The sequence below is a fragment of the Lutra lutra genome, chromosome 7 (assembly GCF_902655055.1).
Source record: "Lutra lutra chromosome 7, mLutLut1.2, whole genome shotgun sequence".
Lineage (NCBI taxonomy): Eukaryota > Metazoa > Chordata > Mammalia > Carnivora > Mustelidae > Lutra > Lutra lutra.
In genome coordinates this window covers 45,095,315-45,117,995 of record NC_062284.1, presented here as the reverse complement: position 1 = coordinate 45,117,995, position 22,681 = coordinate 45,095,315, and the positions used below count along the sequence as shown (strand labels likewise).

Here is a 22,681-nt window from a genome sequence, read left to right as displayed (position 1 = left end):
AAAAAAAAAAAAAAAAAAAGAAATAAAAATGAGGGGCGCCTGGGTGGCTCAGTGGGTTAAGCCTCTGCCTTCGGCTCAGGTCATGATCTCAGGGTCCTGGGATCGAGTCCCGCATCGGGCTCTCTGCTCAGCAGGGAGCCTGCTTCCCTCTCTCTCTCTCTCTGCCTGCCTCTCTACTTGTGATCTCTCTCTGTCAAATAAATAAATAAAATCTTTAAAAAAAAAAAAGAAATAAAAATGAATAAAATAATGTGGGAGTGGTTTTGAAAAGAGATTTTCCTTACATTCTCAGATGTAATTAGAAGCATTGTTCAGAGTCTGAATTTCCCTTTCAAAAAGATTATGTTAGATCATTAGGTGTTAATCGACAGGTGCTTAATTCTTTGAGATATGTAATTGGGCATTAAGAAGTGTGAGCTAAATGTGGTCCTGGCCATATGACAGTTGCATGTGATAACGGGTCTTGAGGGAGATCTAAATTCAGAATTTTTGAACTATTACTAAAGTTAAAGTCCTTTGCCACTTGCCTTTTATTGTTGTGCAGGGAATTATGTAGATTTCTTGATGCCCTTTCGGTTTTTGCTTCTTTCTGTTATACTTGTTGAAGACTATCCAGATGCTTGAGCAGGCAAAGATCGTAGTTGCCTAATTATTTTTAGTTTGCACTCAGAGGGAATAGCTGTTCTTTTTTTTTTTTTTTTTTTTTAAAGATTTTATTTATTTATTTGACAGAGAGAGATCACAAGTAGACGGAGAGGCAGGCAGAGAGAGAGAGAGGGAAGCAGGCCCCTCGCTGAGCAGAGAGCCCGACGCTGGACTCGATCCCAGGACCCCGAGATCATGACCCGAGCCGAAGGCAGCGGCTCAACCCACTGAGCCACCCAGGCGCCCCGGGAATAGCTGTTCTAAACGTAATAAAATGCTTTCCTGAGACACTCTTTCTTATATAGCCTAAGTAGTAATTGTTAGCTAGAATCCACTTTTATTTGGTTTTATTAACTATCCTTTCCTGCACTTCTAGGGCACCTTCTATTTTTCTAGAACATCTTAACCTTAATTGGTATTTTGACCTCCAAATATTCTGGCCATCTAAGGTATGATGTAAAAACTGTTTAGTAGGGGCTAAACATGGGTTAAAGCCTCTGCCTTCAGCTCAGGTCATGATCCCAGGGTCCTGGGATCAAGCCCCGCATCAGGCTCTCTGCTCAGCAGGGAGTCTGCTTCCTCCTCTCTCTCTCTCTCTGCCTGTCTCTCTGCTTACTTGTGATCTCTGTCAAATCTTACAATCTTAAAAAAAAAAAAAAAACTGTTTAGTAACTCCATGTTTGGTGGGTTTTATTTGCTTTTTCACCTAGTTAGTTAACAATAGACACAAGGAATGGTCTGTTTGTGTGAAAGCATTTAGGTTTTCCAGAGATAGATACTTTCCAAATCTATCAGTGTGTAAGCTTACTTTCTCTTTAATGGGATTCATCTGGTTAATGCTTGTGTTTCTTGAGTTCCATAGATTATGGAATCATAAAGCTAAAAGAAAACATAGAGATGGTCTAGGTAGACCCTTTGGTTTTACAACTGAGATTACTGAAGTGTAGAGAGGCTAAGTGATGTACTCAAGATGGAATAGCAAATGAGTGAGACTGGAACCCAGATCTCCTGACTCCCAGTCCAGTCCTGCTTCTCTTATAAGAACTCATTCATTTTAGCTTATGGAGAAATCATGATTTTATAAGAGGTACATTTTCCAGAAAATTTAAGTGGACTATTAAGCTACAGTTACATGGGATGCCTAGGTGGCTCAGTGGGTTAAGCCTCTGCCTTCAGCTCAGGTCATGATCTCAGGGTCCTGGGATCGAGCCCCACATCGGGCTCTCTGCTGAGCAGAGAGCCTGCTCCCCCCCCCCACTTGTGATCTCTCTCTGTCAAAATAAAATAAATAAAAATTAAAAAAAAAAACTACAGTTACAGCAGTAAACCTAATTTCTGATGTGTCGAGTGAGTTATTGTGTATTTCTTGTAAAGTGCCAGGTGTCACTTGGTCTTTAGTTACAAGCAAATTTGTCATTTTTCACATTCTAGATAGAAATTGGCTAATTAAAAATAATGAAGATATTATAGCCTATATTTTGTAAGCACACATTCCACTGCATTAAAATGAATCTTAACGTATTTTTTTTTTTGCACAGTGGAAATAATCTGTTAATATTTAATGTCGGAAAGCAACAGTAGAATTCTGCTTTATATGGTGGTGTATTTATAAAACTGGAGTGGAGTGTTACGTAAAACTAAAAGTACGGATTAATTTAATATGCATCTGGTGAATTCAGGGCTTGAAGGATGCACATCTGTTGAGAAAACAAATCATAGAACTATTCAGAGCTTCAGCATCTTTAAATATGTGTGCTTTGATTCTCTTTAACTGTTTTGAAACAGTCTTTAATGGATTTCGACAAGGCTATTTGCTCTAAGGAAGCAACTGTGAAGTGATTTATGATGCTATTAATCATTTTATTATTTCCCACAGCATTTTGATAATTAGTATTTTTCTTTTAAATTTAGTTATTGGGCATGGAAGGAGTTAAATGATCACCATAACAAAATAAGCTTGTTGTAGAACTGTATTTAAAAAAAAAAAAAGAGGAACCATAGTTTGGATAAATTAGAAATACTTTAATATTCTAATTCTAATATTCTAACTTGAATCCATTATCAAATGAAGAAATAACCACAGAGTTCCTACAGTGTATTCATCATGCTAGGGCTGTAGAAATACAGAAATTGAAGATAAGATTATTTATCAAGTTGGAGAAACAAGACTTAAAATGGTAGGGTGACAGTAGTACAATCCAATAAGTAAATGAGTGCAAACTTGTTAATATAATCTGGGAATACTGTAGGGATTTTAAGGGGAGAACATTCAGTTCATAGTCCTGATGGGAAGGAGATTGAAGGTAAAGTAGTGGATCTCAGCTCTGCAGCTCTTTAGAATCCCTTGGGGGAAACTTTTCCCAGGATCATTTGAATCAGAATCTTGGGAAGGTGCTTCCATAGTTTGTGAAAAAGCTTTTCCATTGTAGTGTGCAGGGAGTGCTGGGAACCACAAGCTTAAGAGAGGTAGGATTTAAGTAAGCAAGGAACTGTTTGCAGGCAGCTAAACTAAGCAGTGAGGGAGACCTGGGCACAGCCCGTGAAAAGATTAATCCAATCAAAGCTGTGTGTGCCACTTAGAGAGTAGGCAAAAATAAGCTTAAGGAGGCAGAATGGGGCCATACAAGAGTAGTACTTCTCAGAGTGTGGTTCCTCAAGCAGTGTTAGCATCACCTGGACATTTATTATAAATACAGATTTTGAGGCCTGCTGTAGATCTACTGAATTGGAAACTAAGGGTGGGTTCCACCAATCTGTTTGAACAAACACTTCAGATGATTCTGATGTACACTAAAGTTTGAGAAACAGTTCTTAAGAGGATAATGAATGTCAGGTGGAGGAAGTTAGATTTGATGTTGGCATTAAGTAGAGACCCATAAAGGTTTTGTAAGCTGGGGAGTTAACAGCATGCATTTGTATGTCTGGTAAATGCAGATGAAGGTAAATCTGATGGCGATGTGCAGTCCTTTGGACTCCTAAAAGATAGGAATGAAGAAAGCCAGGTGAGGCACAGACATAATCTAATGGATATAATCAAGCAGCCATGAGGGTTTCTTCTAGGGAATTATTAGTGAAAACACAGAATAGTAATAATAGTGATGGTAGTTTGAGTATTTATGAAATGGTCAGTATGTTAAATGCTTTGACCATATTATCTCACTTTTTTTCTCATAATATGCTCCTGAAGTGTGGCCATTACTACAATTTTACAGATTGAGCAATCAGGCCAAGAATGGAAGCTACTTCTGAAGTTCATGTTGCTGGTAAGGGGTAGACACGGGATGTCAAGTTCAAGTATCTCTACCTCTAAAGCCTCTTATTTTTTATTTTTTTAAAAAGATTTTATTTATTTATTTGACAGAGAAATCACAAGTAGGCAGAGCAGAAGGCAGAGGGAGAGGAAGAAGTGGCTCCCCGCTGAGCAGAGAGCCGGATACAGGGCTCTATCCCAGAACCCTGGGATCATGACCTGAGCCAAAGGCAGAGGCTTAACCAACTGAGCCACCCAGGCGCCCCTAAAGCCTCTTTTTAAACAAACAGCTAGTAATATCTGGAGACCAAGAAATAAAACTGACTCAAAAAATTTTTAATCCTAGGTGACAGATAGCAAGGGGAAGTCACTGTCAGAAGGGAAATAGTGCTCACAGTAGGTAACAGGGCAAGTCAGACTGTTGGGTCCCCAGTGTTGGGTACAAGACCACTTGAATCTATTTTGTAAAAGTGATTGTGAAAGATAACCAGTGGAAATCTTTGTATTGTGATTTTTAGATATAAAATTTGAAGTAATTTGTGGTAGCTGAGTTTTCAGGTTTTGACCTTTTTGTTCATGGTGACTAAATTAGAAGAGCCACCTCATCTAGCTTTTAAAAATACCTTTTATTAGATTTCAGAGTGTATAAGTCCATGAATAAATTATGCTTGAGAAGCTTTGTATAATACTGCTTTTCTCTCTCTAAAGAGATACTGTGATTTAGAAAAATGTCAAGAGCATATTTTCTTTTTTAAAGATTTTATTTATTATTTATTTGAGAGAGAGAGAGCGAGCGCACAGGCAGCGGGGAGGGGCAGAGGGAGAAGGAGAAGCAGACTCCCCACTGAGCAGGGAGCCTGATGCAGGGCTTGATCCCAGGACTCTGAGATCTGACCTGAGCCAAAGGCAGCTGCTTGACCCACTGAGCCACCCAGACACCCCTGTTAGGAGCATCTTAATCTTAAAATGGTGTGGGGGTTTTGTTTTGGTTTGTTTTTGTTGTTTTTTAAATTCAAGTTGGTTAACATAGAGTGTAGTATTCGATTCAGGAGTAGAGTTTAGTGATTCATCACCTATGTGAAACACTCAGTGCTCATCCCAACAAGTGCCCTCATTAATCCCTACCCCCCATCCACCTCCCCTACAGCAACCCTCAGTTTGTCTCTAATGGTTTGCCTCCTTTTTGTTTGTATTGTCTTTTTCCTTCCCTCCCCTGTGTTCATCTGTTTTGTTTCTTAAATTCCACATATGGGTGAAATCATGGTGTTTGTCTTTCTCTGACATATTTCGCTTAGGATCATACACTCTGGTTCCATCCATGTTGTTGCAGTTGCAAGATTTCATTCTTTTTGTTGGCTGAGTAATTTTCTGTTTATACACACACACACACACACACACACTCTCTCTCTCCCCCCCCCCCCCCCACATCTTCTTTATCCATTTTATCCATTCATCTGTTGAAGGACATTTGGGTTCTCTCCATAATTTGGGTGTTGTTGATAGTGCTGCTATAAACATTAGGGTGCGTATACCCCTTCGAATCAGCATTTAATCTTAAAAAGATTTAAGAAAAACTTCAATGTTGGAGTCCTTGGCTGGCTCAGTCAGAAGAGCATGCTGCTCTTGATCTTGAGGTCATGAGTTTGAGCCCCACATTGCGTGTAGAGATTACTAAAAAAAAATAAACTTAGAAAAATATTTCAGTGTTATTTTGTTTTAGTTTGGAAGTAGTAAGTAGTAGAGTAGCTTGACCTGTTTGGATAATTGTTTTCTTTTTTTTTTTTTTTTTTTAAAGATTTTATTTATTTATTTGACAGAGAGAGATCACAAGTAGATGGAGAGGCAGGCAGAGAGAGAGAGAGGGAAGCAGGCACCCTGCTGAGCAGAGAGCCCGATGCAGGACTTGATCCCAGGACCTGAGATCATGACCTGAGCCGAAGGCAGCGGCTTAATCCACTGAGCCACCCAGGCGCCCCATGGATAATTGTTTTCATAAGACATTATCAGTTCTAGCACCCTCTTATTTTACATACTGAGGTAAAATTCACATGGCATAAAATTAAGTATTTTGAAGTGTATAATTTGTGGCATTTAGTATGTTCATGATATTTTGCAAGTATAACCTTTATCTAGTTCCAAAACATTTCATCATCCCCAAAGGAAAAACCCCAAATCTATTAAGCAGGTCCTCCTTGTTCCTCTTTCTCCATAGCCCCTGGAGAACACTAATCTGTCATTCTATCTCTCTGGATTTATCTTTTCTAGGTATGTCATATCATATAAGTGGAATTATGTAACATGTGATATTTTATATAACATGTGATGTTTTGTGTCTGCTTCTTTCACTTAGGATGTTTTCTAGGTCCATTCATGTTGTAATATGTATCAGTACTTCATTTTTATTTATTATTATTATTATTATTTTTAAAAGTCTTTTTTTTTTAAGATTTTATTTATTTATTTGACAGAGATCACAAGTAGGCAGAGAGGCAGGCAAAGAGAGAGGGGGAGGCAGGCTCCCTGCTGAGCAGAGAGCCCAATGTGGGGCTCCATCCCAAGACCCCGGGATCATGACCTGAGCCGAAGGCAGATGCTTTAACCCACTGAGCCACCCAGGTGCCCCTCATTTTTATTTTTAAGGCTGAAAAATATTCTATAGTATGGATATACCACATTTGTGTGTTCATCAATTCATAGTGTTTTTGGTTGTTTCCATCTTTTGATTATTATAAATAGTGCTTCTATGAACCTTCATATACAAGTTTTTGTTCAGATACAGGTTTTCATTTCTTTTGGGTATGTAGCTAGTAATGGAATTGCTGGGCCATGTGGTAATTTTATATTTTACTTTTTTTTTTTCCTTTGTTAAGTTTATTTTTAATTTATTTTTGTGGTCTCTATGCCAAGTACGAGGCTTGAACTCATGACCCTGAGATCAAGAGTCGCATGCTCTACAGACTGAGGCAACCAGGCCCCCTATATTTTACTTTTTGAGTAAAGTGCACCGTTTTATTTATTTATTTATTTATTAAGGTTTTATTTTATTTATTTAGAGAGAGCTTGTGTGCATGAATACATGAGGGGCAGAGGGAGAAGGAGAGAGAGAATCTGAATCAGACTCACTGCTGATCATGGAACCCAAGGCGGGGGGTCTTGATTCCATGACCCTGAGACTATGACCCAAGCTGAAATCAAGAGTTGAACGCCCAGCTGACTGAGCCACCCAGGCATCTAGGCTGCACCGTTTTAGATTCTTACCAGCAGTGTTCAAAGGTTTTAATTTTTCTACATTCTCACCAACAGCTGTTATTTTGTACCTGTTTTGTTTTGTTTTGCAATTACAGCCACCCTAGTGGGTATAAGGGGTACCTCCTGAGATTTTGATTTGCATTTCCCTAATAGCTAGTGATGTTGAACATCTTTTCTTGTGCTTTATTGGCCATTTGCATATACTTTTTTGGTAAAGTGTCTGTTCAAGTTCTTTGCCCATTTTTCTTTAAATTTGATAGAAAGTTTTCACTGTATTTGTTTATAATTGGTCAGATTTCACATTTTAAGTGGTATTTCCATTAAATGTAGCTCACCTCAAGGTGCCATATTTCCAGGTGATTAATGATTCCACAGATTAACATGGTTCCTTTTCTTCCATACTTTTTTTTTTAATTTAAGTTCAAATTAGTTAACATATAGTATAGTATTGGTTTTAGGAGTAGAATTTAGTGATTCATCACTTACATATAACACCCAGTGCTCATCCCATTCACATAGAGTGAAATCATATGGTATGTGTCTTTGAGTAACTTTTTTGACTTAGCATCATACACTCTAGTTCTATGCATATTGTGGCAAGTGGCAAGATTTCATTCTTTTTGATGGCTGAATAATATTCCGTGTGTGTGTGTGTGTGTGTGTGTGTGCGCGCGCGCGCGCGCGCACGTGCATACGCACATATATATACACTTAAAATGTGAAATCTGACCAATTATAAAAACTTTCTATCAAAAGGAAAAATGGGCAAAGAACTTGAATAGATACTTCACCAAAAAAAGATATTCAAATGGCCAATAAAGCACAAGAAAAGATGCTCAACGTCACTAGTTATTAGGGAAATGCAAATCCAGGAGTGTGTGTGTATGTGTGTATGTGTGTGTATACACACACACATACACCATGTCTTCTTTATCTGTTCATCAGTTGATGGACATTTGGGCTTTTTCCATAATTCGACTATTGTTGATGGCTGCTCTGAACACTGAGGTACATGTGTCCCTTCAAATCAACATTTTTATATCCTTTGGATAAAAAACTACTATTACATTTGCTGGGTCATAGCGTAGTTCTGTCTTTAGCTTTTTGAGGAATGTCCATTCTGTTGTCCACAGTGACTGCATCGGTTTGCATTTCTACCAACAGTGCAAGAGAGTTCTTTTTCTGCATCCTCACAAACACCTGTTGTTTTCTGTGTTGTTAATTTTAGCCATTCTGACAGGTGTGAGGTGGTAGGTATCATAGTTTTGATTTGTATTTCCCTGATCATGAGTGATGTTGAGCATCTTCACATGTGTCTGTTGGCCACCTGGATGTCTTTTTTGGAAACCTTTATTTGCTTTTTAAAAAAAAAGTTTTGACGGGGCACCTAGCTGGTTCAGTCAGTGGAACATGTAACTCTTATCTTGGGGTTGTAAGCTCAAGCCCCATGTTAGCTGTAGAGGTTACTTAAAAATAAAATCTTGGGGCACCTAGGTGGCACAGTTGGTTAAATGTCTGACTCTTGGTTTAGGCTCAGGTCACGATCTCAGGGTTGTGTGATCAAGCCCCACGTTGGGCTCCATCCTCAGGCTGGAGTCTGCTTGGGTTTCTCTTTCCATTTCCCTTTCTCCCTCCCTGCTTGCTCATTTACTCTCTCTCAAATAAATCTTTTTAAAAATTTTTTTAAAAAATTAAAAATTTGTGGCATATGTACATAGAGAATATTCCATTTTAACCATTTTAAAATGTACAGTTTTTTTGCTTTAAGTATATTCACATTGTTGTGTGACACATCACCGCTATCACCAGACTATTTTGTTTTCCCCAACTAAATGCTATTGAACATGGGTGTACAAATATCTGAATTCCTGACTTCACTTCTTTGGACATAAACTCAGAAGTAGAGCTGCTGGGTTATGTGGTGATTCTGGGTTTAACTCTTTTGAGGAAGCAAACATGGTTTTCTACAGCTGCTGTATCATTTCACATTCCCAGCAACAGTACACAGGATTCTAATTTCTCCACATCCTGGCCAACAGTTATTTTCTTTCTTTTTTTTTTTTTCCCCTTTTATTTTTTTAGTATAGCCTTGGTATTAGGTATGAAGTTGTATCTTGTGGTTTTGGTTTGCATTTCCTTAGTGATTAGTGATGTTGAGCATCACTTTGTGTGCTTTTTGGTTATTTGTGTATTTTCTAAGAGTGTGATACTTTTAGCTCTTATATTTTGGTCTTTGATCTACTTTGAGTTGTACATTGTGAGGTTAAGGGCCAGCTCCATTCTTTTGCAGGTGGGTGTCCAGTTGTCCCAGTATTATTTGTCCTTTGTTTCCCCAGTGAATGCTCTTGGCATTCTTGTTGAAAATCAGTTCCTTATAGATGTATGGGCTTATTTCTGGACTCTTTTATTCTCTTGATCTGTATATGTATCTTAATGCCAGTACCACACTGTTCTGATTATTAAGCTTTGTGGTAGTTTTAGAATCATAAAGTATAAGCCCTCCAATTTTATTTTTCAAGATTTTCCAAGGTTGTATTTTGGCTGTTTGTTGTCCCTTACAACTGTGTATGAATTTTAAAATATTTTTAGTGGTTGCCCTATGGTTTACATTATACATTTATAACTAATCTAAGTCCACATCCAAGTAATACTAGATTGCTTCATGATTCATACAAGTATCTAAAAACAGGATTCCCATTTCCTCGTTCCTGTTTCTCATAACATTTTTTTCCCCTCATAACATTTTTGTGACTTAATTATCCAAGCTATAGTTACCAAATAAATTGTTGCTGTTATTTTGGACCAATACTTACCTATTAGATCTGTTAAGAAAAAGAAAAAAAAATTATTTTACCTTCACTTATTCCTTCTCAAATGGTCTTCTTTCTGTTGATCCAAGGTTTTGATCTATGTCCTCTTCCTTCTGAAGAACTTTTTTTTTTATATTTCTTGCAAGGCAGGTCTACTGATGACAAATCCCCTCTATTGTTGTTTGGGAAAGCCTTTATTTCTCCTCCACTGTTGAAGGATAATTGCACTGATAGAGAATTCTAGGTTGGTTTTTTGCTTTCATCACTTCATTTTTTTACTTTTATTTTTTATTTATGTATTTGATTAATTTCAATTTTTTTAAAAAGATATTTTAAAAATTTATTTATTTGACATACAGAGATCACAAGTAGGCAGAGGGGCAGGCAGAGAGAGAGGAGGAAGCAGGCTCCCTGCCGAGCAGAGAGCCCGACATGACGCGGGGCTCTATCCCAGGACCCTGGGATCATGACCTGAGCCGAAGGCAGAGGCTTTAACCCACTGAGCCACCCAGGCGACCCTAGTTATTTTTTTAATGTTTGGTAGAATTTACCAGTGAAGTCATGTAGTCCTGGACTTTTCTGGGTGGGAAGTTTGACTAGTGATTTAGTCTTTACTTGTTGCAGGTCTATTCAGATTTCTATTTCTTCTGGAATGAGTTTTGTTACTTCGTGTGTTTATAGGACCATGTCCATTTCATCTGCATTATCTGATTTGTTGGTGTGCAATTACTGGTGGTTTCCTTTTATAACCCCTCTGTTTTTAAGGTCTGTAGCCTTGTCACCACTTTCATCTGTGAAGTTAGTATTTTGAGTCTTCTTTTTTTCATAGTCAGTCTGATTAAAAGTTTGCCAGTTTCGTTGATCTTTTCAAAGAAATAGCTTTTGGTTTTGTTTCTGTTGTTTATTTTCTTTTTTACCTTCACTTGAATCTTTATTATGTCTTTTCTTTTGTTAGCTTTGGATTTAGCTTATTCTTTTTCTAGTTCTTTAAGGTGTATTCTTTAAGGTGTAAACTTCAGAGTATCAATTTGGGATCTTGTTTAATGGAGCATTTTTATGTATAAATTTACCTCTTCACACTGCTTTCACTATACGTCATAAGTTTTGGTATGTTGTGTCTTTGTTTTAATTTGTCTCAGGTTATTTTCTAATTTTTCTTGTAATTTCTTTTTTTTTTCCTTTTTTTGGTTATCTCTTCTTTGAACCATTTGTTGTTTAAGATTATGTTGTTAAGTTTTTACTGTTTATGGATTTTCCAATTTTTCTTCTGTTAATTGATACCAGTGTCATTCTGTTATCATAAATGATACTTTGTATGCTTTCAGTCTTTTAAAATTTATTGAGAATTGTTTTGTGTTCTAATGTATTATCTCTCCTGGAGAATGTTCCATGTACACTGGAGAAAAATATGTATTCTGCTTTGTTGAGTGGAGGGTCTATGCATGTCTGTTAGGGATATAGTTTATAATATTGTGCACATACTCTATATCCTTATTTGTCTTCTCTCTGATTGTTCTCTCCATTGTTGAAAGTGGAGTGTGAAAGTCTGTAATTGTTATGGTAGAATTGTCAGCATCTCCCTTCAGTTCTGTCAGTTTTTGCTTCCTATATTTTGTGACTCTGTTATTAGACATGCTTGTAATTGTGAGGTCTGTTTTCATCCTTTTACTTTTAACCATTGTGTCTTTTGATATAAATTGAGGGTTGTGTAAATAGCATTTAGTTGGGATTGTTCTCCATTATGCCAATCTCTACCTTTTAATGGGAGAATTTAACCTATTTACATTTAAAGTAACTGAAAAGGAAGGCGTTATTTCTGGTATTTAGGACTCATTTCTGCTATTTAGCTATTTGTTTTCTGTTTTATATATATATATATATATTTTTTGTTTCTCAGGTCCTTTATTATTGCCTTCATTTCCAGTTAGTTTTGTATTGCTTTGTTCTCCTCTCTTTTTTTTGTAAAGGTTTTCCTTAATATTACTCTGGGGATTATAGTTACATCTCAATCTTGGGACAATCAAGCTTGAACTTGAATATCAGCTTAGTTGCAGCAGGTATACAGAAACTTTGCTCCTGTATAGCTCTGCCCCCTCCCCATTTTATTGTTAGAATTACAACTTATACATTGTGTTGTCTTTATACATGTGTTCCTGTTAAAGAGGTGTTTAGTTATAAATGCATATTATTACTTTGGGCATTTTTCTTTCAAATTACTGAAGCCAAAACAGAATTAAAAACCACTGATGCTGGGCACCTGGATGGCTCAGTAGATTAAGTGGCTGCCTTCAGCTCAGGTCATGATCCTAGAGTCCTGGGATCAAGCCCCACATTGGGCTTCCTGCTCAGTGGGGAGTCTGCTTCTCTTTCTCCCTCTGCCTGCTGCTCTGTCTCTTTGTGTGCATGTGCTTTCTCTCTCTCTCTCTCTGTCAAATACATAAAATCTTTAAAAAACCTTTGATGCAATAATACTGGTTTGTATATATATTTATATAGCTATCTCTTATTCTTTATTTCTTTATATGATTTTAAAGGTACTATCGAGTATCCTTTCATTTTGGCCCAAAGAACCCTCTATTAAATTTCTTGTAAAGTGGCTCTTCTTTTTTGTTGTTGGGGTTTTTTTGTTATTGTTGTTGTTTTCAAGATTTTATTTATTTATTTGACAGAGAGAGAGACAGCAAGAGAGGGAACACAAGCAGGGGGAGTGGGAGAGGGAAAAGCAGGCCTCCTGCTGAGCAGGGAGCCCAATGCAAGCCGATCCCAGGACCCTGGGATGGTGACCTGAGTTGAAGGCAGATGCTTAATGACTGAGCCACCCAGGCACCCCTAGAGTAGTTCTTCTTGTGTTGAAACTTTTACCTTTTGTTTTTCTGGGAGCATCTTTAATTTTTTTTCATTTTTGAAGAAAAGTTTTGCTGGATATAGAATTTTTGGTTAACTGTTACTTTCAACACTTGAAATAAGTTACCCACTGCTTTCTGGCCTCCATGATTTCTTTTTTTAATAAGATTTTATTTATTTATTTATTTGCCAGAGAGATAGAGAGCACAAGTAGGCAGAGTAGCAGGCAGAGGGAGAAGGAGAAGTAGACTTCCTAACAAGTAGGGAGCCCAATGCCGGGGTTGATCCCAGAACCCGGGGATTATGACCTGAGCCAAAGGCAGACACCTAACTGACTGAGCCACCAGATGTACCTCAGTTACTATACTTTGAGGTCCTGAATTTCAATTTGATTCTTTTCTTTTTACCCTTCCCCTCAATTTGATTTTTTTTTTTAATAATTTATATTTCTTTACTGATGTTTTCTTCTTGGTGAGATACTTTTTTCTTGTTTTCCTTTCATTCTTTCTGGTTTCCTTTGCCTGGGTTTCCTCAGGGACATTTTCTTTCCTTTTTTTTAATTTAATTTAATTTTATTTATTTATTTGACAGAGAGAGAGAGAGACCACAAGTAGGCAGAGAGGCAGGGAGAGAAGTGGGGGAAGCAGGCTCCCTGCTGAGCAGAGAGCCTGATGTGGGACTTGATCCCATGACCCTGAGATCATGACCTGAGTGGAAGGCAGAGGCTTAACCCACTGAGCCACCCAGGCGTCCCATCAGGGACATTTTCTATATTAATTTCTTTATTCCTGTGAATGAGCCAGACTAGTTTTTCTTTGCGTGCCTCATAATTTTTTTGTTGAGAATTGTACATTCTGGATATTATTGTGGAGTACCTCTAGACATCAGATATCCTTCTTGTCACTGCTCATTGTGGGTTGTTACTTTTTGTTTTGTTGTTTTGTGTCTTTTCTAAACTATTTTTGTAAAGTATGTATTCTTAGTCATGTGTGATCCTTGGAGTCTATGTTTCATTATCTTAGTCTTCAACTAACATTTTGACCATATTTCCTTGAATACCTGTAGCCCAAAACAGGAAATAATACTCTTTCAGTTTTGACTAAATGGTTCTGTGTTTGAATATTCCTTCAACACTAAGCCAGGCTACTTACAACCCTGCCTTATCCTTCACTACCGTTTGTGTGGAGCCTGGCGGTGAGGTAGGGGTGAAAATTTAGGGTCTTTTTTTTTTTAAAGATTTTATTTATTAATTTGACAGAGAGAGAGAGAGGGAATACAAGCAGGAGGAGTGGGAGAGGAAGAAGCAGGCCTCCTGCTTACCAGGAAGCTGACATAGGGCTCGATCCCAGAACCCTGGGGTCATGATCTGAGCTGAAGGCAGAGGCTTAATGACTGAGCCACCTAGCCACCCCAACTAGGGTCTTCTTTCTGTGCATATATCCAGACTTGGGCGTATATGTATCGTTTTAGAATCCTTTTTATGTCTGAGAGCTTACAAAGCTCATTTCTCCCTACCTACCTCCTTTTTCAGTCTCTCCCTTCCCTGTTTTCTCTTACCCAGACTGCTTGACCTGGAAGTGCTCCAAGTCAGGCAGAACAAAGGCAAAGTCCTTGTGCCAGTCCTCCAGGAAGCTGCCAGTCAGGTCCTAACTTTCAGTCACAGTTCTTGGAGACTAAGGTTTGTATTGCTCCCTTGGGACTATCAGCCTGTACCAGGAGTGCAACTGCCATGCTCACTGCCCCTGCTGAACTAGAGAGTAGTTGCGTGTGAGGCAGGTGATTTAAAACCCCGTAACATTTTATTTATTTATTTATTTATTTTATTTCTTTTCCGCATAACAAAATTCATTGTTTTCACACCACACCCAGTGTTCCGTGCAATACGTGCCCTCCTTAATACCCACCACCTGGCTACCCTAACCTCCCACCCACCCCCCCGTCCCTTCAAAACCCTCAGATTGTTTTTCAGAGTCCATAGTCTCTCATGGTTCACCTCCCCTTCCAATTTTCCTCAACTCCCTTCTCCTCTCCATCTCCCCATGTCCTCCATGTTATTTGTTATGCTCCACAAATAAGTGAAACCATGTGATACTTGACTCTCTCTGCTTGACTTATTTCACTCAGCATAATCTCTTCCAGTCCCGTCCATGTTGCTACAAAAGTTGGGTATTCATCCTTTCTAATGGAGGCATAATACTCCATAGTGTATATGGACCACATCTTCCTTATCCATTTGTCCGTTGAAGGGCATCTTGGTTCTTTCCACAGTTTGGCGACCCTGGCCATTGCTGCTATAAACATTGGGGTACAGATGGCCTTTCTTTTCACTACATCTGTATCTTTGGGGTAAATACCTAGTAATGCAATTGCAGGGTCATAGGGAAGCTCTATTTTTAATTTCTTAAGGAATCTCCACACTCTTCTCCAAAGTGGCTGCACTAACTTGCATTCCCACCAACAGTGGAAGAGGGTTCCCCTTTCTCCACATCCTCTCCAACACACGTTGTTTCCTGTCTTGCTAATTTTGGCCATTCTAACTGGTGTAAGATGGTATCTCAATGTGGTTTTAATTTGAATCTCCCTGATGGCTAGTGATGATGAACATTTTTTCATGTGTCTGATAGCCATTTGTATGTCTTCATTGGAGAAGTGTCTGTTCATATCTTCTGCCCATTTTTTGATATGACTATCTGTTTTGTGTGTGTTGAGTTTGAGAAGTTCTTTGTAGATCCTGGATATCAACCTTTTGTCTGTACTGCCATTTGCAAAAATCTTCTCCCATTCAGTGGGTTGCCTCTTTGTTTTGTTGACTGTTTCCTTTGCTGTGCAGAAGCTTTTGATCTTGATGAAGTCCCAAAAGTTCATTTTCGCTTTTGTTTCCTTTGCCTTTGGAGACATATCTTGAAAGAAGTTGCTGTGGCTGATATCGAAGAGGTTACTGCCTATGTTCTCCTCTAGGATTCTGATGGATTCCTGTCTCGCTTGAGGTCTTTTATCCATTTTGAGTTTATCTTTATGTACGGTGTAAGAGAATGGTCGAGTTTCATTCTTCTACATATAGCTGTCCAATTTTCCCAGCACCATTTATTGAAGAGACTTTTTTCCACTGTATATTTTTTCCTGCTTTGTCGAAGATTATTTGACCATAGAGTTGAGGGTCCATATCTGGGCTCTCTACTCTGTTCCACTGGTCTATGTGTCTGTTTTTATGCCAGTACCATGCTGTCTTGGTGATCACAGCTTTGTAGTAAAGCTTGAAAACAGGTAACGTGATGCCGCCAGTTTTATTTTTGTTTTTCAACATTTCCTTAGCAATTCGGGGTCTCTTCTGATTCCATACAAATTTTAGGATTATTTTCTCCAGCTCTTTGAAAAATACTGGTGGAATTTTGATTGGAATGGCATTAAAAATATAGATTGCTCTAGGCAGTATAGACATTTTAACAATGTTTATTCTTCCAATCCAAGAGCATGGAATGGTCTTCCATCTTTTTGAGTATTCTTCAATTTCCTTCATGAGGTTTCTGTAGTTCCTCGAGTATAGATCCTTTACCTCTTTGGTTAGGTTTATTCCCAGGTATCTTATGGTTCTTGGTGCTATAGTAAATGGAATCGATTCTCTAATTTCCCTTTCTGTCTTTTCATTGTTAGTGTATAAGAAAGCCACTGATTTCTGTACATTGACTTTGTATCCTGCCACGTTACTGAATTGCTGTATGAGTTCTAGTAGTTTGGGGGTGGAGTCTTTTGGGTTTTCCATATAAAGAATCATGTCATCTGCAAAGAGAGAGAGTTTGACTTCTTCATTGCCAGTTTGGATACCTTTTATTTCTCTTTGTTGTCTGATTGCTGTTGCTAGAACTTCTAATACTATGTTGAACAAGAGTGGTGAGAGTGGGCATCCTTGTCGTGTTCCTGATCTCAACGGGAAGGTTGTGAGCTTTTTCCCATTGAGGATGATATTTGGTGTGGGTCTTTCATAGATAGATTTGATGAAGTTCAGGAATGTTCCCTCTATCCCTATACTTTGAAGCGTTTTGATCAGGAACGGATGCTGGATTTTGTCAAATGCTTTTCTGCATCAATTGAGAGGACCATGTGGTTCTTCTCTCTTCTCTTATTGATTTGTTCTATCACATTGATTGATTTGTGAATGTTGAACCATCCTTGTAACCCAGGGATGAATCCCACCTGGTCATGGTGGATAATCTTTTTAATTGTAACACTTTAAAAAAAAAAAGATTTTATTTATTTTTTGAGAGAGAGAGAGCGTTGCGTGTGAGCAGGTGGGGGAAGGACTGAGAGAGAGAGGAAGAAGCAGACTCCTGCTGAGCAGGGACACCAACACCCCCTCCGCCGCCCCCGATGCAGGACTTGATGCAGGACTCGACCCCAGGATGCTGGATCATAAGCTTAGCTGAAGGCAGACACCTATCCGACCTGGCCACCCAGGAGCATCCCCTGTAACACTCTTTTATTGCAATGTCACGGGTTCTTTCTTTGCTAATCTTCTCTTGGTTGTTATGAGTTTTGGGGTTACATTCAAGGTTCTGCAAAAGTTGATTCTGACAGTTTTTTTTTTTTTTAAAGATTTTATTTATTTATTTGACAGACAGAGATCACAAGTAGACAGAGAAGCAGGCAGAGAGAGAGAGAGGGAAGCAGACTCCCTGCTGAGCAGAGAGCCAGATGCGGGGCTCGATCCCAGGACCCTGAGATCATGACCTGAGCCGAAGGCAGCAGCTCAACCCACTGAGCCACCCAGGCGCCCCGATTCTGACAGTTTTTACCAGGTTATTTGTTGCTTGTTTTTGTGGAGAGATGGGGCCCAGAGAGTTCCCTACTCTGCTATTTTTGATGATGTTCTCCCTCCGCTCCCTTCGGTTTTTAGTTTTCCTACTGAATCTCTTCAGAGCATCCAACTTAACTTTTATAACATTTTTTCAAGGAGTACATAAAGGGTTTACTGCATAAAGGGTCATGTATAGTTTAAAGACTAAAAGTGAACACTGCATACACATCACTCAAATAAAGAAATAGGACATTACCAGTACCTAAGAAGACTCTTATGTGCACCTTTCTTTTTCTGACCTTCTAGGAAACACTATTCTGAATTTTGTGTTATTTAGTTATGCAAATAGGTAGGAAAGTATAACTAGAAGAAAAATCAGTCAATAGAAATAGACCTAGAAATGATGAGATGATAGAATTAGTACAGAAGATCTTTAAAAACATTAGTAAAAAGTTGAAGGATTTGGGGCGCCTGGGTGGCTCAGTGGGTTAGAGCCTCTGCCTTTGGCTCAGGTCATGATCCCAGGGTCCTGGGATCAGCCCTGCATGGGGTTCTCTGCTCAGCAGGGAGCCTGATTCCCCCCACCCGCCATGCCTCTTTGCCTACTTGTGATCTCTGTCTGTCAAATAAATAAATAAAATCTTAAAAAAAAAAAAGTTGAAGGATTTAAAGGTAGATGGGAAAATACTGAGGAGAGAATGGATATAAGAACCAAATAAAACTTTTCAAGTTAATAGATACCTGAATTTTTGCTTTTTTTAAAAAGATTTTATTTATTTATTTGACAGACAGAGATTACAAGTAATTAGAGAGGCAGGCAGAGAGAGAGGAGGAAGTAGGCTCCCAGCTGAGCAGAGAGCCTGATGTGGGGGCTCGATCCCAGGACTCTGAGATCATGACCTGAGCCGAAGGCAAAGGGTTTAACCCATTGAGCCACCCAGGCGCCCTGCTTTTTTTTTTTTTTTTTTTTTTTAAGATTTTATTTATTTATTTGACAGAGAGAGAGATCACAGGTAGGCAGAGAGGCAGGCAGAGAGAGAGGAAGGGAAGCAGGCTTCCCACTGAGCAGAGAGCCCGATGCAGGACTTGATCCCAGGACCCCGAGATCATGACCCAAGCCGAAGGCAGAGGTTTTAAACCACTGAGCCACCCAGACGCCCCTATTAAGTGTTTTCAATATGACTTATAAAATGAAGAGTGTCATAATACTGCTTTTTCAGATAATAAAAGATGAAAATACTAAGATCTGAAAAATGAGCATGTAACCAAGATGATTGTTTTTATATATTTTTTAAAGATTTTATTTATTTATTTGACAGCAAGAGCAGCAGCAAGAGAGGGAACACAAGCAGAAGGATTGGGAGAGGGAGGGGGAAAGCAGCGTTTCCGTGGAGCAGAGAGCCCAATGTGGGGCTTGATCCCAAGACCCTGGGATCAGGACCTCACCTGAAGGCAGGCAGACGCTTAATACCTGAGCCACCCAGGCACTCCTGGTTTTTTTGTTTTGTTTTGTTATCATTTTATTTATTTGTCAGGGAGAGCTTGACCACAAATGGGGAGGGGGCAGGCAGAGGGAGAAATATGGGACTCGATCCTAGGACCCTCGGATCATGACCAGACCCAAAGGCAGATGCTTAACCAATGGAGCCACCCAGGCATCCCACCAAGATAATCATCTTGAATGATGTAAGGACTAATATGATTAAAATAAGAGCTCAGTATTTACTGTAGAAATATTTGAGAATGATTCAATATAAATTGTATTTCATGAAGTATTTATTTAATATAAATTAAATGTTATGACTTAACATATCTTAATTAATGTATGATAAGTGCTAAATAACATTTCTATTATATAAATACTTAAGCATTAATCTTTTTTCTAAAACTGCACATTTTCAAGCATTTTGTAGGTAAGTCTGTGCTGTATCCTTCTTGTTAGGACGGTACTGACAGCATAAACCTCTTTATGCACTCAGCCATGATTAAACTAAGGTTTACATCCTTAGTATTAAAATACCACAGTCCAGGGCACCTGGGTGGCTCAGTGGGTTAAAGCCTCTGCCTTCAGCTCAGGTCATGATCCCAGTGTCCTGGGATCGAGCCCCGCATTGGGCTCTCTGCTCAACAGGGAGCCTGCTTCCCCTTCTCTCTCTCTCTCTGTCTGCCTTTCTGCCTACTTGTCATCTCTGTCTGTCAAATAAATAAATAAAATCTTTAATAAAAAAAAAATACCACAGTCCAGTTACTAATCATATTTTTAATCTTTCTAAGTTGCCAGTCGTACCAGGACTGATCAGGGCCGTTGGGATTTGTCTTAATGTGGAGCAGGTTAGGACAATGAATTCCTTTTCTTTAGTTAAAAAATTTAAGTTTTAATTCTTTTTTTCCCAACATTTTATAATTTACTTTTGAATAAGTCTCAATTTATGGTTGCGAAGGTTTAGAAGTATTAACTTGGGTCACTGGCTTATATATGATTAGAATTCAGAATTTTTAGCCTTTGGTTCGATTCTTATCTTCAGTTTCTGTATATGACATGTTCTTCCATGTTTACGAGAGTGTGTGCCATTGGTTTTCTTGCATTAATTTTCTTTTGGTACTAAAATATTTTAAGGTATTGAGTTGGTTATTCAGAACCATCAAGTATTTTTATATTTGGGGGGAAGCTGAACATTGAGTCCAGTTGATCCTTTATATTAAAAATATTATTTATTCTCCACATTGTTATACAATCCTGTGTCCAGGACTTCCAATTACAGGGTTGAGAGGATTTAATTTTGTCTTTGAGTAGCGTGACCAGATAGTTCAAATCTCTGACTAGAGAATAGTCTCTCGTGTGCCCAAGAGGAAGTAAATGTATGCTGTGCATGAAAGTTTTAGTTTTGTTTTTTTTTTTAAAGATTTTATTTATTCATTTGAAAGAGAGAGGCAGAGAAAGCTCAAGCAGGGAGCAGGGGGAGAGGGAGAAGCAGGCACTCCACTGAGCAGGGAGCCTGATGCGGGGCTTGATCCCAAGACCTTGGGATCATGACCCGAGCCGAAGACAGCGGCTTAACCCACTGAGCCACCCAGGTGCCCCAAAAGTTTTAGTTTTTAAATGATCAAAGACCTCTACTGGACGCAGGTCACTCTGCAACTTAAAGCAATTTTTGGAGGACTACAATATATATAACATTAGCATACATAGGATTGCTAGTTTTATAATATTCTGCATCCAATGTAATTTAATTGCAATATCATAATAAAGTATAACAGATAAAATATTGTTAACTTTGACATAATGTGTACTTCTAATTAGTAACTACTTGGTTTTGTGGTGACAGTGTCATTAATCTCTTGGATTAATTGTGTGTGTGTGTGTGTGTTTTGCAAATGTTTTTAATTTAAACAGTATTAATAAGACTTTCTGTTACTGTAAGTTGTTTACAGAGGTATTCTTTTAACACAGTATAAGTGCTTTGTAAGGGTGATTTTAATCTGGATAGAAATTGGGCAGTTTGGTGTGTATTCCTGTAAATTCTTTTTCTTTATATATGCTAGCATGTGTATATATATTCAGTTCCCTTGTTTGTTTTAAAGATTTTTATTTATTTGAGAGACAGAGAATGAGCACAAGCAGGGGAAGGTGCAGAGGAGGAGGGAAAAGCAGATTCCCTGCTGAGCAGGGAGCCTAAGGTGGGGCTCTGTCACTCTGGTATCGTGACCTGAGTGGAAGGCAGATGCTTAACTGACTGAGCCACCCAGGTACCCCTTCAGTTCTCTTGTTACAAAATATGCTGTACTATTTATTGTTTTCCTACTTAAAAATTTTTTCTTAGCATTATCTCAATATTTTGTCACAATTTTGAGAATATGGACAAGGTATTTGGTTTGATTTATGTTTTAAAATAATTTATGTGAGGGGTATGTGGGTGGCTCAGTCAGTTAAGCATCTGACTCTTGATTTGGGCTCAGGTCATGATCTCAGGGTCATAGGATTGAGCCCTGCATTGAGCTCTGTGGTCAGCATAGAGTCTGTTCTTCTCCTTCTGCTCCCTCCTGCTTGTGCTCTCTCTCTCTCTAAAATAAATTAAATCTTAAAATAAAATAAAATAATTTATGTGGTTATTTCATATGGGAGCATTGTAAAAAAATTTGAACAGTATAGGAAAGTTATAAAGAATAAAATAAAACCACATGTAATACCTTCTAGATAGTAATCATTATTAGCAGTAAAATTATCTTTCTAATTTGTTCTGATTGTATGAGTATATATAAAATGCATGTTTTAAATAAAATTTGAAAAAAAATTTGGATTATATAGGTTAGTGTTCTTTTTTCACTTAACATTGAAAAAAATTATTCCATATCATCAGATAGTTACGTAATGGCTATAGAACACAGAAGTCATTTACACCTTTATTATTTCTGAGGTTATTTCAGATACTTGCTTCTATGTATCCTGAAATAAACATTTTTATTATTTCTCTAGGACACTTATTTCTTTAGGGCTTAATAGATGAACATTATTATTTATTCCTTGCTATTCAATAAGTGAACATTTTACCAGATGGTCTTCCAGAGAGGTGATGCAGTCCTTTTAACAAGGCATGAGAGTCTGTTTCTCTAGATTTGGATAACATTGGGTAACAAGATTTTTTTTTTTATCTTTACCATTTTTATACATGAAAAATATTTTTGTATAATGTCTTGAATGTGTACTTCATATGTGTAATAGAACAGTGCTTTGTGGCCTTTGGAAATTGTATATATTTAGCAACTAACTGTAAAGTAAAAAGTAAAATAAAATTTATGTAAAAATAAATTGGTACAGTTTGAGTCATATCAATATTGTATTAATTTCTGAAATGTTAGAGGACAATGAAAATTGCAAAGGACCTGTTTTTTCTAGTTTATATTGTCATGTGTGTAAGACTTGGTAGAGTGCTGATGAATCCACCTTGAGTTTTTTTTTTTTTTTAAGATTTTATTTATTTATTTGACAGAGAGAGATCACAAGTAGGCAGAGAGGCATGCAGAGAGGAGGAAGCAGGCTCCCTGCTGAGCAGAGAGCCCGATGCGGGGCTCCATCCCAGGACCCTGGGATCA

At 38.1% G+C, this 22,681-nt stretch overlaps 1 protein-coding gene across 16 annotated transcripts in view; it reads left to right on the top strand.

The window, feature by feature from the left end:
- CSNK1G1 (casein kinase 1 gamma 1) overlaps window positions 1–22,681 on the top strand; it is a 193,981-nt gene that overhangs the window by 10,950 nt on the left and 160,350 nt on the right. The window contains exon 1 of one of the 16 annotated variants that reach the window (XM_047735796.1): window positions 14,380–14,476. The exons of the other annotated variants lie outside the window; for them this stretch is intronic. The gene's annotated coding sequence lies outside the window, so the exon portion shown is untranslated. Of the gene's footprint in view, window positions 1–14,379; window positions 14,477–22,681 lie in introns of those variants that run through there. 16 annotated transcript variants of the gene reach the window in all.